The sequence below is a fragment of the Carettochelys insculpta genome, chromosome 3 (assembly GCF_033958435.1).
Source record: "Carettochelys insculpta isolate YL-2023 chromosome 3, ASM3395843v1, whole genome shotgun sequence".
Lineage (NCBI taxonomy): Eukaryota > Metazoa > Chordata > Testudines > Carettochelyidae > Carettochelys > Carettochelys insculpta.
The window spans coordinates 192,587,537-192,603,231 of NC_134139.1; the positions used below are offsets into that span (position 1 = coordinate 192,587,537).

Below are 15,695 nucleotides of genomic sequence, written 5' to 3' on the forward strand. Positions count from 1 at the left end.
CAGGCAAAAATCTCCCCTTTCTGGTGAGTAAGAGGATCCACTTACACAATACCTGCTGACTGTCTCATCTCAAGGTGTTGTCCTTGAATCTCAGGATTTTCATAAACAACCTTCTACATACTCCTCCTGTTACAGCTCCCCAATTCATTCTAACCCCCAGCCGCCAAAACGCGGCATCTGGTTTACCATAGTCTCACACTTTATTTCATCAGCATCCAAACTTTTTAGGAAATTAAATGGGGAAATCTTGTTTTATTAATGTTATCCACACAGACCATATTATTAATCCCTAAAGGAGAGACTTGACAGGCTGCCAGCCCTTTAGATACTGAAAGTTTGGAACCACATGCTGCAGATAGCACTGAGTCATTCCAGAGCAGTGTCCTAGGCTCAGAAAAATGCTCTAGGACCCATGCACTGATCCTGATTTTAAAGCAATATATGCCAGCATGCATAATTTGCATCCATGGATCTATGAACAGGATACCCAGAATCATCTTTCCATCCACCTCACAAAGACAGGACACAAATAGTTCAATGGGAAATTGGGAGAGCAAGTCCTTCTTGGACAAAACGGGAAGAAAGACAATCAGGGCAACAGAGCAAAGTTAAAATGAACTGCCTTCTCCTGAAATGATCCTGACAAGAAAATTTAAACCCTTAAGTAAACTGACTATTCACTATTAGTTTCACTAGTGGGAGAAACAATCTGCCCTGTTCTGAGCTACTCTCATCTCATTCTATAATAATCCCCTTGAAGTCAATGGAGTTACTTTGCATTAGAACAGAATCTGTCCTTAGATCCTCTGAGTAGAGCAAAGTGGTAACAGTAATATTTTGAGAGGGAAAAAGTCCAGAGCAAGTTTTAAACTTCCCTCTGCCAAATAAAATACCGTGACATGAAAGAATATGAAATACTTTCTGAAATAAAAACATTGGAATGTGGTGAATACACTTGAAAAGTGCTGTACAAGTGTAAACTAGTTAATCATCACAAGAGACAAGTGAGGGATGTGAAATGAAGCACTTACGCTAAAAAAAAATTAGAAAACATGAACTGGCCGACATAACTGCAAGATTTTGTAAATAATAAACCAAGATGGCTGCTAATGCTAACCTCATGGTCACAAAGCAAAGTACTACGCAGTAAGGGATAGTAAGACAAACCAGTACTCCAAAATCACTGTGTATGATTAAGGACTCTGGAGAACCTGTGCATCATGGTTTTGTCTGTCTTCAAGCATTCACTCTGAAAACATTCAAATGCTACCAGGAGACTGACATACTACTTGTTAGGTCAACAGTCCCACTGAGATATCTTTTCATCAGATTCCGGGTCAACCCCCGTACTCTGGGCAAATAACACTGCACCAGGGCAAATAACATTGAACTGAGCTCTTATATTTTAGAAAAACAAAACAAAACAAAACAAAACAAAAAAACCTGCCTGAAAATCAACAGAGTATGTCTCTTGTTCCTTAAATAATTCAAACTGTTCTGAACTTCTGACCCTCACATTGCATAGCAGTATAAAAGACTGCAGATTTCAGTGTTAATACATAATATATCATCAAGAATTGATGGTGTATTAACACAGTTCTTTCATATTTCAGATTGAGGCTATGTTCTACTAAAAGCATTCTAATAGTAATAATCATAGTTATTTTTAGAAATCTCTAACTTCATTGAAATATGATATTCTCATTTTTGTGTGTGGATGGGAAGAGAGAGAAAAATTAAATTGTTCTTTCAACCCATCTCCCGCTTACCTCCTAGGCAGCAAAAAGGATATGTCCTGTCCTCCAATATTTTTTCATTGCCCATTTATGTACACTGCCCTTCAACGATCTGAATAACATGTTAACTGATATTTGGCATTTCTCTCTCACTGTTAGTGCATTACAGCATATATATATGTCCTTACTATGCACTTTAGAATTTTTCAAAACCTGATTGCATTAAACGCATTCTGCCTATGTCAACTATGATTGTGTTCTTGATGTTTTTAAAGTATAGCATTTATTGTACATACATAAGTCAGAAAACCACTACAATACAACATCTCATACAATATATAAACCTGCAGCATGTATGCATACCTTACACTGCTCTTGACTACATATTATTTTTGAAAATTAGAATGAAAGATGCCGAGGGACTTATCCACAGACCCCCACTGCTCAGGATCAGGCCCACAGACCAATAGCCATGTATGTCTCAGAAGCTCTATTACACGTTACTTTTGAAGAAGACTCAGAGGTTCGTGACATTTGAAGATAGATCCACAATGTCTATCATTAGCTGTTTATCTATGCATGTATGTTCATACACACTCACATCGGCATACACAGTACACGCCTATATTTATATACATATACTCGTCATCACGGCATATGTTTCTTAAAATGCCACACGCCTGCTACTCCCACATTGCGGCCAATCGGCAGGGATCTGCTCTGGGCTGTACTTGGCGTTAGAAGCACGGTTTGCTGAAGTGGATGTGCAAGCACCGTCCCCGGGAGCGCCGAACGCCTGCACGTGGCGATGCACCGAGGCAGCAAGGCTCCGGGTTTATCCTCGGGCAGCCTCCTGGCCGGGCGATGGAGAGCGGCCGCCAGCGAACACGTGCTGGGTGTGTGCGCGGGCACAGGACCGGGGGACGCTGCCTTCAGCGCCCTGCCGGAGTCTGGCCCTTTCCGCGCCAGCCGCCCTGCGCGGGGCTGACTCTCCCTGGAGCGGGGCTGCCAGTGAGCAGGGGCTGCCCCCGCCTCAGCAGCCCACAGGCCACTCTCCGTCCCCAGGGCTGCCCCTGTCTGGCCGGGAGCCACCGACAGAGCCGCACACGCTGCCGCCCGGCCGGCCGCTGCAAAGCCCTCCGGCTGGGGCCGGCTGACAAATCGCCCGGCAGCCAGGAGGAGGGCTCGGCTCCGTGAAGTCCCCTCCTCCCGCCTTGGCCCACCCTCCCGCGGTTGTGATTGGTTTCGCCCGCCCCTTGCTTGGGCTCAGAGGCCGCCTCCCTCCCCAGCTAAAGCGGCCAGGCTGCGAACAGGAGGGAGCCAGAAGGGAGCATGGTACCGACTCTGCATCAGCCTCCTCCTCTGCTCTGCGCACCCAGCCCAGCCGAGCCCCCTGCTGCCCGCGCCGCCGCCTCCGCCTCCGCCTCCTCTGAGCTCCGGCTCCGGAGCCAGCTGACCGGCCGGAGCGGCTGAGAGGCAGTCCCAGCTGCGCGGGGCTTTGCATTGGGGGCTGGGGGGAGGCTGCAATGCATAAGCCGCCTCCTCCTCTCGCCGCCGTCGCCGTCTCTGTGCATCCTCCTCCAGCCTGACGGAGCCACCGGGCAGCCGCCGCCTTCGCCAAGGACACGCGCCCGCCTTGGCCCGCCGGTGCGCAGCGCCCCGCGGGGAGAGGTAGGAGCCGGGCAGGGTCCCCGGCAGAGCAGGGATGGCTAGAGGGGGCTGTGCAGCTCTGGGCCAGCGGGCGGGGGGAGAGGGGTTCGGCGCTCGGCGCTCAGGTGACAGCCCGTGTGCGTGTGTGTGTCGGTCGGTGTTGGGCGCCCCTTAACAGCGGTGTTGTGGTTGTGAAGCTCGGGCTTCGCCAGCAGCAGCACCCTCCCGTGTATTGAACGCCTGGCTAATGAATCCCTTGCGCCTGCGCTTGCTCGCTGCATTAAAAACTTCCTGCCTGTGTGTTTGTGTGGCAGCGCAAGGAGGCGGGTGCCATGGGGTGGCCGAGCTGTGGGGAGGGGTGCGCGCGCGCGCGTGTGTGTGTGTGTGTGTGTGTTATTCCCCCCGCGCCAACTCCACCACATACGCAACTAAGTGAGCAGCCCCCGCTCCACACACACAGCCCAAACCACAACTTCCCACGCTTGGGGTGGCCGTGGGCACCTGACACATCCAGGCGAGGGGCTGCTGGGGCCAGTCTTTGAAACGAGGGTGGTGGCTCCTTTTTTTTAGGAGACATCTGCTGTAAATTCCTCCTTGAAACGCACAGCCACGGGCAACCCATCTTCTTCGAGGTTAGCTTTAAAACTGCCCGAGCAGGAATGCAGACAAATAGTCTTTCTTCCCCAGTGAGAGCCACCAAGTCTGGCTGCCCTTGTTTGTGTGTGTTGCCCTGAGGGCATTTAAAAATATGAATGTGTTGATATCTCAGTAACTTTGAGGCAAAACACTGATTTTTTTTAAATAAATGAAATCAATAAATCACTTCTAAATCTCTTTCTCACTCATTGTGCAGTCCCAGATGTAATTTAGTATTTGGTTTTCATGTATCTTTGTCCCATCTTATAGGTGTTCTGTGCATCATCCCTTGGGTACCCTCTTTATCTGAGGTCTTGTTAACGTTCAGAATGGAGCAGGACTACTTTTTTGTTGTTGTTGACATTGAGTGGCGGTGACTGCCTTTGTCATGCTGTAATGCAGGTCTGTGGACCTCATGATTTTTGGTTCAGGTCCTCGAATAAAGAGGAAGGAGGGGAGAGCCTTCGGGGGGGGGGGGTTGTTGAGGAGTGGTGTTTATTATTAATGCACTCCATAAATTCTGCATGCTTATGATCTGTGTTCCCCCCATAGTCTTGTTTATTAAATGGTGCTTTCCTAGATGTTTTGAGACATGGTATAATAATTTTTAGTCAAAACATGCTGAAGCCCTGATTAATGTAAAATTTTTAAAACTGAAATCTACTTAAAATAGTATTTTGGCAAATAGGTTAATGGAGGAACAGTCCAATTTTCCATCAGTGAAGGAAACAGATGTGTAAATGGTTGCTGTAGGCATTTTATTTATGTTTCTAAGGGTCATGTGAATGTAACTCTGTGTGTGTGTGTGTGTGTGTGTGCGCGCGCTGTGTTTTTAAATGATTTAAATATGGTTATCAGGCTGTCCTCTGAGGTCAGTTTTCAGCTACTTAAAAGCCAAACTACTATAGCTTTAAGGTGACTGCAGATAACAGTATTACTGTCTCTTATAATTAGCAATCTGCTGAAACTTTAAATCCCCCTTGATAGATGTTATGATCTGGGTGAGAGAAACAACGCTTTTGCAGCCAGCTTTCTCTCTCTCCTCTTCCTCCCCCCCACCATCCCCCCATAAAGCAACAGTGTGTCTCTTTATTGTGTTCTGGATTAAATTGATGAAGACACCTTTCTTTAGAAAAGTAAACTCCAGCCATATTTTAACATTGATGGTCAACAGCTTCAAACTTTAATTATGCTCATTAGGGTACTTACTCTTCCCTGAATAACTATGTATGGTTTTTGTTCTTATAACATATCCTCGCAGTAGCTATTTATAGGAGTCTTCCAATTTATGATCAAACAGGGCAGACATGCAAGTAATTTAGGATACCGACCTATCTAGACTAACTATACCAGAAGAGGTAATGCAAGTTGTAGTTTCTTAACATATAAGTGTTATGTCTCCTAAGATCAGTTCTGACATTTTAATAAGACCTCATATCGTTAATCTGTAGGTTACTTGCATTATTCAAGATATTTGATATTTCCAAATTGTGTAAATATTACTATATAACTTATTTTAAAGCCAAGTAATCAGTTTGCAGGTACTGGTCACTAAAATTTCATTTTGACCCTTTTGTAGTTCATGCTCTGCAGAACACTAAATAAAGTAGTTAAAATTAGTGATCTAGAAGTTGCATTATATACAAGTGGACGTGAAAGAATTACTGTGTACCTGAAAATTCAAAAACTAAGTTTTCAGCGCGTATCTCTCATCCTTTGTAGCTTATGAAATGTGTGTACTGTGTCAAGCTTTCCTTTGACAACAGAAACCAATGAACAAATATTCAGCATGAATTATATTGCTTAAATAAAATAACCTATGGTTGTCGTGGTTACAAATAGGGTAAGGGTTACAAGTTTTCATCCTCATGCATTGAGGTGGAGGGGGGAGAAATTTACATTCATCACAAAAGTTGGTCATACCTCTAGTATCCATCATGAGAGTGTAACTAACTCACTGTTTTCCTTTTGTAAAAGAACTGCTGGACCAAAAAGCATAGACTGTGGGAGAAAACCTTTTTTGTTTTGTATCACTAGACACTTTGGCTATATGTATACTAAAAACATCTGTCTACAGAAGTTGCTTTCAGAAGAAATGTTCCAACAAAACTTCTGTAAACAGATTGATCCACTTTTACATGTGGACACAATCTGTTGACATGCCCTGACAAAAGAGCCCCCAGAGCATCTACAGGGTGGTTTTTTTTTTTTGGTGCACAGTTTCTGTCACCAAAATACTGTGTGTGTGGGGGGAGGGAGGGATGCTCCTTGTTGACAAAATTCTCTAGTGTAGATGTAGCCTTTAAAAAATATGTAGTCCATAGAGCAGTTTTTAAACTAAGAGGTGGGGGAAAGCCGATTGGTGCGGGGGAGCACCTGGATCGGACGGAGACTTCTCTTACACGAGGCTCCATAGACAGGGATTCCCTAGAAGTTAGTCAGATAGGGAACGTGGGAAATAATATATGGGCAAGATCAGATGTGAAACAATCGTGCATAAAAAAATCCACCACGTCTGTGAAAGGCGGACATATAAATAGTGGTAGTTTTCTAACATGCTTTTACACTAATGCTAGGAGTCTGTCTAATAAGATGGGTGAACTGGAGTACCTCATATCAAAGGAGGAAGTTGACATAATAGGCATCTCAGAAACATGGTGGAATGAGGACAATCAGTGGGACACTATCATACCGGGATATAAATTATATCGGAAAGACAGAACAGGTCGTGCGGGTGGCGGAGTGGTACTATATGTGAAGGATAATATAGAATCAAATGAAGTAAAAATCCTAAAGGAATCAAAATGTTCCATAGAATCATTATGGATAACAATTCATTCCTCTAATATGAATATGGCATTAGGAATATATTACCGACCACCTAACCAGGACAGTGATAGTGATGCTGAAATGTTAAGGGAGATTAGAGAGGCTATCAAAATAAAAAACACAGTAATAATAGGAGATTTCAATTATCCCCATATTGATTGGGTGCATGTCACCTCAGGACGGGATTCAGAGATTAAATTTCTTGATGCCTTAAATGACTGCTTCTTGGAGCAGCTAGTACAGGAACCCACAAGGGGAGAGTCGATTCTCGATCTAGTCTTGACTGGAACGCAGGATCTGGTCCAAGAGGTAACTGTTACTGGACCGCTTGGAAATAGTGACCACAATATAATAACTTTTAATATTCCTGTGTTGGGAAGAACACCGCAGCGGTCAAACACTCTGGCATTTAATTTCAAAAAGGGGAATTACACTAAAATGAGGAAGCTAGTTAAACAGAAACTAAAAGGTAGAGTAATTAAACTAAAATCCCTGGAAGCTGCATGGAAACTGTTTAAAGACACCATACTAGAGGCCCAACTTAAATGTATACCCCAAATAAAAAAACACAGTAAGAGACCTAACAAAGAACCACCATGGCTAAACAGCCATGTTAAAAAGGCAGTGAGAGAGAAAAGGGCAGCTTTTAAAAAGTGGAAGTCAAATCCTAGTGAGGAAAATAGAAAGGAACATAAACACTCCCAAATTAACTGTCATAATGTAGTAAGAAAAGCCAAAAAAGAGTTTGAGGAACAGCTAGCCAAAAATTCAAAAAACAATAGTAAAATGTTTTTTAAATACATTAGAAGCAGGAAGCCTGCTAAAAAAGCAGTGGGGCCCTTGGATGATAAAGATATAAAAGGAGCGATCAAGGAAGACAGTGCCATTGCGGAGCGATTAAATGATTTCTTTGCTTCAGTCTTCACGGCTGAAGATGTTACAGAGGTTCCTAAATCTGAGCCAGCCTTTTTAGGCGACAAATCTGAGGAACTCACTCAGATTGAAGTGACATTAGAGGAGGTTTTGGAATTAATTGATAAGCTGAATAGTAACAAGTCTCCAGGACCAGATGGCATTCACCCAAGGGTTCTGAAAGAACTCAAATGTGAAATTGCAGAGTTATTAACAGTGGTTTGTAACCTATCCTTTAAATCCACTTTGGTACCAAATGACTGGAAGACGGCCAATATAACACCAATATTTAAAAAAGGCTCTAGAGGAGATCCTGGCAATTATAGACCGATAAGTTTAACATCAGTACCAGGTAAATTAGTAGAAACACTAGTAAAGAGTAAAATTGCAAGGCACATAGAAGAGCACGAATTGTTGGGCAAAAGTCAGCATGGTTTCTGCAGAGGGAAGTCGTGTCTGTCTAATCTATTAGAATTCTTTGAAGGGGTTAATAAACATGCAGACAAGGGGCACCCAGTGGACATAATATACCTAGATTTCCAGAAAGCCTTTGACACGGTCCCACACCAAAGGCTTTTATGTAAATTAGGTGGTCATGGGATAGGAGGAAAGGTCCTTTCATGGATCGGGAATTGGTTAAAAGACAGAAAACAAAGGGTGGGAATAAATGGTAAATTTTCACAATGGAGGGGGGTAACTAGTGGTGTTCCCCAGGGCTCAGTCCTGGGACCGATCCTGTTCAATTTGTTCATCAATGATCTAGAAAATGAGGTAAGCAGTGAGGTGGCAAAGTTTGCAGATGACACCAAGTTGTTCAGGACAGTCAAAAGCAAAAGGGATTGTGAAGAACTACAAAAAGATCTCAGCAAACTGAGTGAGTGGGCAGCAAAATGGCAAATGAAATTTAATGTGGGTAAGTGTAAGGTAATGCATGTTGGAAAAAATAACCCAAATTACACGTACTACATGATGGGGTCAAATTTAGCTACGACAGATCAGGAAAGGGATCTTGGAGTTATAGTGGATAGTTCTCTGAAGACATCCACGCAGTGTGCAGCGGCAGTTAGTAAGGCAAATAGGATGTTAGGAATTATTAAAAAAGGGATCGATAATAAGACAAAAGATATCATACTTCCCCTATATAAAACTATGGTACGCCCACATCTCGAGTACTGCGTGCAGATGTGGTCTCCTCACCTCAAAAAAGATATATTGGCATTAGAAAAGGTTCAGAAAAGAGCGACTAAGATGATTAGGGGCTTGGAAAGGGTCCCATATGGGGAGAGGCTAGAGAGACTGGGACTTTTCAGTTTGGAAAAGAGGCGATTGAGGGGCGATATGATAGAGGTATATAAAATCATGAATGGTGTGGAGAAAGTGAATATAGAAAAATTATTTACCTTTTCCCATAATACAAGAACTAGGGGACACCAAATGAAATTGATGGGTAGTAGGTTCAAAACTAATAAAAGGAAATTTTTCTTCACACAGCGCACAGTCAACCTGTGGAACTCCTTGCCCGAGGAGGCTGTGAAGGCCAGGACTCTATTAGGGTTTAAAAAAGAGCTTGATAAATTTTTGCAGGTCAGGTCCATAAATGGCTATTAGCCAGGGATAAAGTATGGTGCCCTAGCCTTCATAACAAGGGCAGGAGATGGATGGCACGAGATAAATCACTTGTCTTCTGTTCTCCTTCTCTGGGGCACCTGGCATTGGCCACCGTCGGCAGATGGGATGCTGGGCTTGATGGACCTTTGGTCTGACCCAGTATGGCCATTCTTATGTTCTTATGTTCTTATGTTCTTATGTTCATTAAATCCTTTCTTATACCTGCAGAGGCATATTCTGTAAAATTGCTGCTCTTACTTTTCAAACAACAATAAAAAGTACAATAGTAACAGAGAGGAAGCCGTGCTAGTCTATACACTATCAAAACAAAAAGCAGTCAAGTAGCACTTTAAAGACTAGCAAAATAGTTTATTAGGTGAGCTTTCGTGGGAAAGACCCACTTCTTCAGACCATAGCCTGTTCTGGTCTGTTCTTGCTGTTCTGGTCTGGCTATGGTCTGAAGAAGTGGGTCTGTCCCACGAAAGGTCACCTAATAAACTATTTTGCTAGTCTTTAAAGTGCTAGTTGACTGTTTTTTGTTTTAATAAAAAGTACATTGTGTGTAGAGTCACTGGAACTTCTAATGATCGAAGGAATGCAGCACATACCTCAGTACTAAACAGCTCTAGACTCAAGATTTGTTAGTGTATTTATGGTATGGCATCACCACTACCAGAGCTTCAATATCCACTTACAGTGGAGACCTAATTGCCTGCTAGAGTCTTTTCTTTTAAATTCATCCATGATTTCCTTGCTGATCTTGCCATATTTTTTCCCCTGTCACTTGCACTGGGCCCAATTCTCCTCACTCATGCAGGTACTAATCCTTTGACTTTGCTAGAATAATTCCAGCTGGGTACTGCTGTGAGACCAGAATCAGACTCCTGATATCTTGGCACTTCACTGTTGGCATTCGTCCCAGTGTTGCTTCTCTCATCTATTGTTCGCTCATCTGAAATTCAGCTTTGTCCATTACTACTTGGTTTTTTCCTGACCTTTTAATTTATTTCCCAACACCAATGTACCTGATGTTTCATCAAGCACACCAGAAATGAAGATTCCCCTTCCATCTGTCTCTAGTAGAAGTTACGTGTACCTGTTAGGAAAAAATCCTTGGATGTATTAACATATTAGTGCCATTCCTTCCTTGCTTCTCCCCTGGCAAGATGTGACTGTATTGTACTATTAGAGTTTCTCTCTTTTACTGGTTTTATTAAAAAACTGAATTGTTAACAATATACTCAGTAAAAAGAAGTGGTTGGGTATACAATGCAATTCTAGTGAGCAAAGTCATGGGTTAAGGTAAATAAACATGCCATTCTAACAGTTCTGTGAATGATTTGAGTGGTAGTAACCCTGTTCCACTTAAATTTGTTGCTACATGATGCCTTTGGAGTCTTCAGAGCCCTGTCATCCAGAAACTGCATGCACCTGGTAAAGACCTAATGATGTCAGGTGGGGGGACATACAAAAGGACCACCTTCCCATAGTGAATTGACAAGTGCTTTTTTGTGCTGGCACCTCCACAGGCCCAGCCATGCAATTTGCTGAGGGGAGGGGAGGGGAGGGGATGGGAGGGGAGGAGTGCGGAGCTGTCTGAGTAACTGCAACTTTTTATTTATTTATTACAAAAAAGGCACTGGTAATGACTAACAACTTATCTAGGTGAGTACAATTCTTCTGTACAGAGGAGCAACTTGGTCTGCTGATGATTTGATAATCATTAACCAAGGTACTAGAACAACAGATTCCATGATTATTCATGTGTCTGATATTGTAAAGTATATTTACTAATCTGTTTGCATAAATAATACCCTACAGGAATGAGCTCCACATTTATGTGTGTGTACCTTAACCCCCTGCCCCAGAAATAAATGAATGGGTAGTCATAATCTTTTTTTGGTCAAGGTCCAAATTTCTCTGGGCTTTGACTATACCTGAACCAAGAATTTTTCTTTTCTTAAAGTAATGATTTCCAGGGTTCATTTAAATTTATCTAGCAGCACAGGCTTGGTTTGCCTATCGACAGCCCCCCTGTGCTTAAAACCTATGGCAAATTCAAATGTCATTTTATCCTTATGCAGTTTTCTTGGCTATTTCCGTGTATGCTTTGTCTTGAAAAGACAAAGGACCAGCTTCACTAGCTCAGGGTTTGTCTGACTGCCACTCTATTGCCCTATAACTTTCTCACCCAAGGAAAAATACCCTTCCCCGTGAGCATGTGAAAAATACCCCTCCCCATGAGCATAGCAAGTTACAGCGCTGTAAAGTACCAGTGTAAACAGGCTGCCAGTACTGTCAACGACTCCCTTTGTAGAGGAGGCTTTCCTAGAGCAGGCATGTCAAACTCAGTCTATTGATAGCCCCACACATGAAAACTGAAAGCTTTCAGGGCCACCAAAGAAATTGTACTTCTATTGGAAAGTCATAATCAAGTGTCTTTTATATTTTTTTCAGGTCTTGTTTGAATATAATACAATAATTTTAATTGAGAATTGAATACTTAAAATTACTTTTGTTTTTATAATTAATAGTTAATAAAATATGATGTAAAATTTCAATTTGCTCAAATTTTAATACTTCAATTTTAATTTAAATATAAATGTAAGGTACTCTGCATCCTGGCTGGCTCCCAGTCTAGACTTGGAGCTGCTGGGTGGGGCTCCACACCCCAGCTGCTTCTCAGCCACAGGACTGGAGAGCGAGAGCCAGAGGAGAAAAAAAAAATGATCGGGCTGCACCTGGCCTGTGGGCCCCATGCTTGACTTACAGTATTGCAAGAGCTTTCTTCCAAGGTTGGAGCCATGATGGAGCTGCCATGTTTAAAGTACTGCATTGGTGATGCTTTAAACTCAGCAGCATAAGCAAAGCATCAGCGAGCTCTGAGGTGAGCAAACTTTTTACGTTGGGCCCCGCTTTTTATACCTATGATTATCACGGGGGGCTTCCAGCCTGTCTAATGTAATCATAACTGAAATTTCCATCAGTTTGGTTCATATGGAAAAAACCTTCCTTTTGGCCTGTGTAAGAAAATAGGTACATAGAATGTAAAAACTTTGTTCATTGGTATATAAATGTGAATACACAGACATAAAACCAGTAACCCATTTCAACACTTTTAATGAAATGGATGAGCCTGAGACCCATCAGCCCTTGTTGAATTTCATGCCCCCCTGGGCCTGCCCTCCACTTTGCTCACCCTGTTTTTAGCTAACTGTATTAAAAGTACCCATGTATTTTGAGCCATCAGTTACTGCTGTAAAGGACACTATGGGCTTGTCTACACTACCACCTACCTTCGAAGGAAGGATGGTAATTAGGGTGTTGGGAGTTTACTAATGAAGTGCTGCCCTTGATAGGCAGCACTTCATTAAGCAAATTCCACTACCTCCCCCCCGTGGCAACTTTGACGTACCGGCACGCGTCTAACCGTGGCTTGCCCACTGGTATGTCAAAGTGCTGGAGCAACTTTGAAGTCCCTTTACTCCTCAAAATTTTCCCATTTGTTTTTTGGGAAGAAGGGGCTTTTGAAATCCGGGGGAGTCCTTTCAAAAGGCCCTGTCTACACTGGTGGCATGCATTTCAAAAGCAGTACTTTCGAAACGTGTGTGGGCACCATTATGTTAATGAGGTGCTGCATATGCATGGCAGCACCTCATTAGCATATGTCAAAAAGGCTCATTAGCATCCCTCTTTCAAAAGCAGGATGCTAGTGTAGCCAGGGCCATTCCTTCTTGCAGTAGTGCCACATTTTAATAGTGAATGCTGAATTTGATTGCAATAAGACATTTCTATAACAGGTGATTCATAAATGAAAAAGATTACTGGCATCTTTGCATTAAGGATACCAATGTGCATTTTGTGTTTATGTGTACGGGTCATGATTCTTTTCCCCTGGAAGGCTAGAGCAGACAAGTTTGCATAAATGAAGGAGAAAATTCCACTTATTGGTCCAAGAACATTACTGTTTTAAGCATAAGTTTTTTTGAATTTGACAGAATGGAGGAAAATGCAAGGAAATCTACTGTACTGTAACAAATAAATCTATCAATCAATAACTCACATGAGTATGTTGCAGGAACTTGTGTTGTAAAGTACATATATAGTATAGAAAGAATCCCTCAAATTTACACAAAAATAATTCAGAGGATACAGCTCTTATACAGTAGGTCTTATAATTTCAAGATCTGCCTAATCTGTCAAAATGGACGTTAATGATATATCTCATCTATTGATATTTTGAACCTTGAGAGAGATTCATTGTCTATGATCAACTCTAAAAAAAGCATGATTTGCATTACAATGCAGACAGTAAAAATCCTGAACTTAATGTGTGATTTTTTTTTTTAAAAGCTTTTGCTTCACAGACTTCTAAGATCTGTGAGTGAGTAACATTTTAAATCAGATAATACTGTTCTGAGATGCTTTGTCAGACCTTGTTACAAGGGTCTAGTTTTATTTTTGGTCTGTGAACACTAGAAGTGTATATGCAGATCAGTGTCCTGAACTGTTTAAAGAAAAGTTTGCTTTCAATATGATACGCAAACATAATGGCTTCTGTAATGAAGGAGAATACATGGAACTCAAATGCCTTTGTCTTCCATTTTAAACAGTGGTTGAGTAAACATCAAACAAGCAAGGGACCAATGGGGAAGAGTTTGTTGAACCCTCAAAACAAAAAAGCAGTCAAGTAGCACTCTAAAGACTAACAAAATAATTTATTAGGTGAGCTTTCGTGGGACACACCCACTTCTTCAGAGCATAGCCATACCAGAACAGACTCAATATTTAAGGCACAGACAACCAAAAGTAGTAATCAAGGTACTATAATAAGGTACTTAATAAGGCACAGAGAACCAACAATAGTACCTTGATTACTATTTTTGGTTCTCTGTGCCTTAAATATTGCATCTGGTCTGGCTATGGTCTGAAGAAGTGGGTCTGTCCCACAAAAGCTCACCTAATAAATTATTTTGTTAGTCTTTAGAGTGCTATTTGACTGCTTTTTTGTTTTGATAGTGTACAGACTAACACGGCTTTCTCTCTGTTACTATTCCACAAAACCAAGTAAGGTGTGAATATTTCATCAAGTTACCTGACCATACAACAAACACAGCTCATTTAAATGCAGTTGAAAATGTGACATAACAACTAGCACAGCTTTTTAATAGAAAATTATTTGTTGTGTACGACATACATCTTAACTTCATTTCTCAGCTAATATATTCCTACACTTGACAAGTAGCATGAAATGCTGCTAGACTGTTTGAAAGTAAAGGAATTCTTTTGTGGGTTTTTTGTTTTGTTTTTTGTGTTGTTGTTGTTTATGCAGTCCAAAAAAAAGACTTCAAATAATTTACAAAATGTTCCAAAATAACTTGTAAGCTAGACAGCATTCTGTCAAACTTCTTGCTCCCTTTCCATGGACTGAAAGACAGCACAAAAATTTCACCTCAGAAAATAATTCTTTTTCCCTTTCTGGAGAGTGAAGCCCTGAGACCAGAGTGAAAGTGTCCACTCTACTATTCTCCTTTTGTTTATGCTATGGGAGGTAGTGCTCAGTTCATATAAAAATGATTATCCTGTGTAGTCTTTGCTCAGACTCTTAAGTACTGGGACGGGGAACAGTGACAAAAAAGGAAGAGTTTGGTTTTTCTGGTTTCATGTATGTTTACTTTTTTGTCCCCCAGCCCCATCTCTCCTGGAATGTATTTGGCTATTGTGTAAGAAGATGATAGAAATAGAAGCAGTAAGGCCTTATGTGGAGGGATGGTGAGGAGTGGTGGGACTGAACAAATTTGCCTCCTTTTTAACAATAAGGTATTAGATAAGCCAGTGATATGTCAGCGTTGCCACAAGATGAAGGTGAGGCATCTGATGTAAAAACGAAACTTCAGAATAGTGGTGGGCAACCTGAGGCCTGCACACACTGGGGACCTTCACTCCCCCGCCCCCCAGCACTGTCACAGCACCACGAATCTGCTGATTTGTGCTCCGTCCCTCTCCTTCCCGGAGCATGAGCAGCAGATGTGCAGCGTCCCAGCTGTGGGAGGGAGGTCGGAGGAGCAGAGGATTCATGGTGCTCTGATGTTGCTGGGAGGGGATCTCGGAGGAAGCTGAGGATCAAATAAATGCCTGTCACATTTGTAGAAAGCCATTCTTCTTCGTCTGTCATCAAAACGCCTGATGGGGGCGGATAAGGAGGGAAGGTAGGTGGCAGCCTGTTCCGTGCCCTTTGTCCATTGCTGAATCATTCCTCGTTGTTTTTCTCTATGTTGACCCCTGCTGGCAGGAAGCATTGTGCAAGGGCTCATGAGGTTGGCT

At 42.3% G+C, this 15,695-nt stretch overlaps 1 protein-coding gene across 3 annotated transcripts in view; it reads left to right on the forward strand.

Moving 5' to 3' along the window:
• Window positions 1–3,048: 3,048 nt before the first annotated feature.
• Window positions 3,049–15,695, forward strand: part of KLHL29 (kelch like family member 29) — a 607,456-nt gene continuing 594,809 nt past the window's right edge. For all 3 annotated transcript variants that reach the window (XM_074991331.1, XM_074991330.1, XM_074991329.1), the window contains exon 1: window positions 3,049–3,407. The gene's annotated coding sequence lies outside the window, so the exon portion shown is untranslated. The remainder of the gene's footprint in view (window positions 3,408–15,695) is intronic.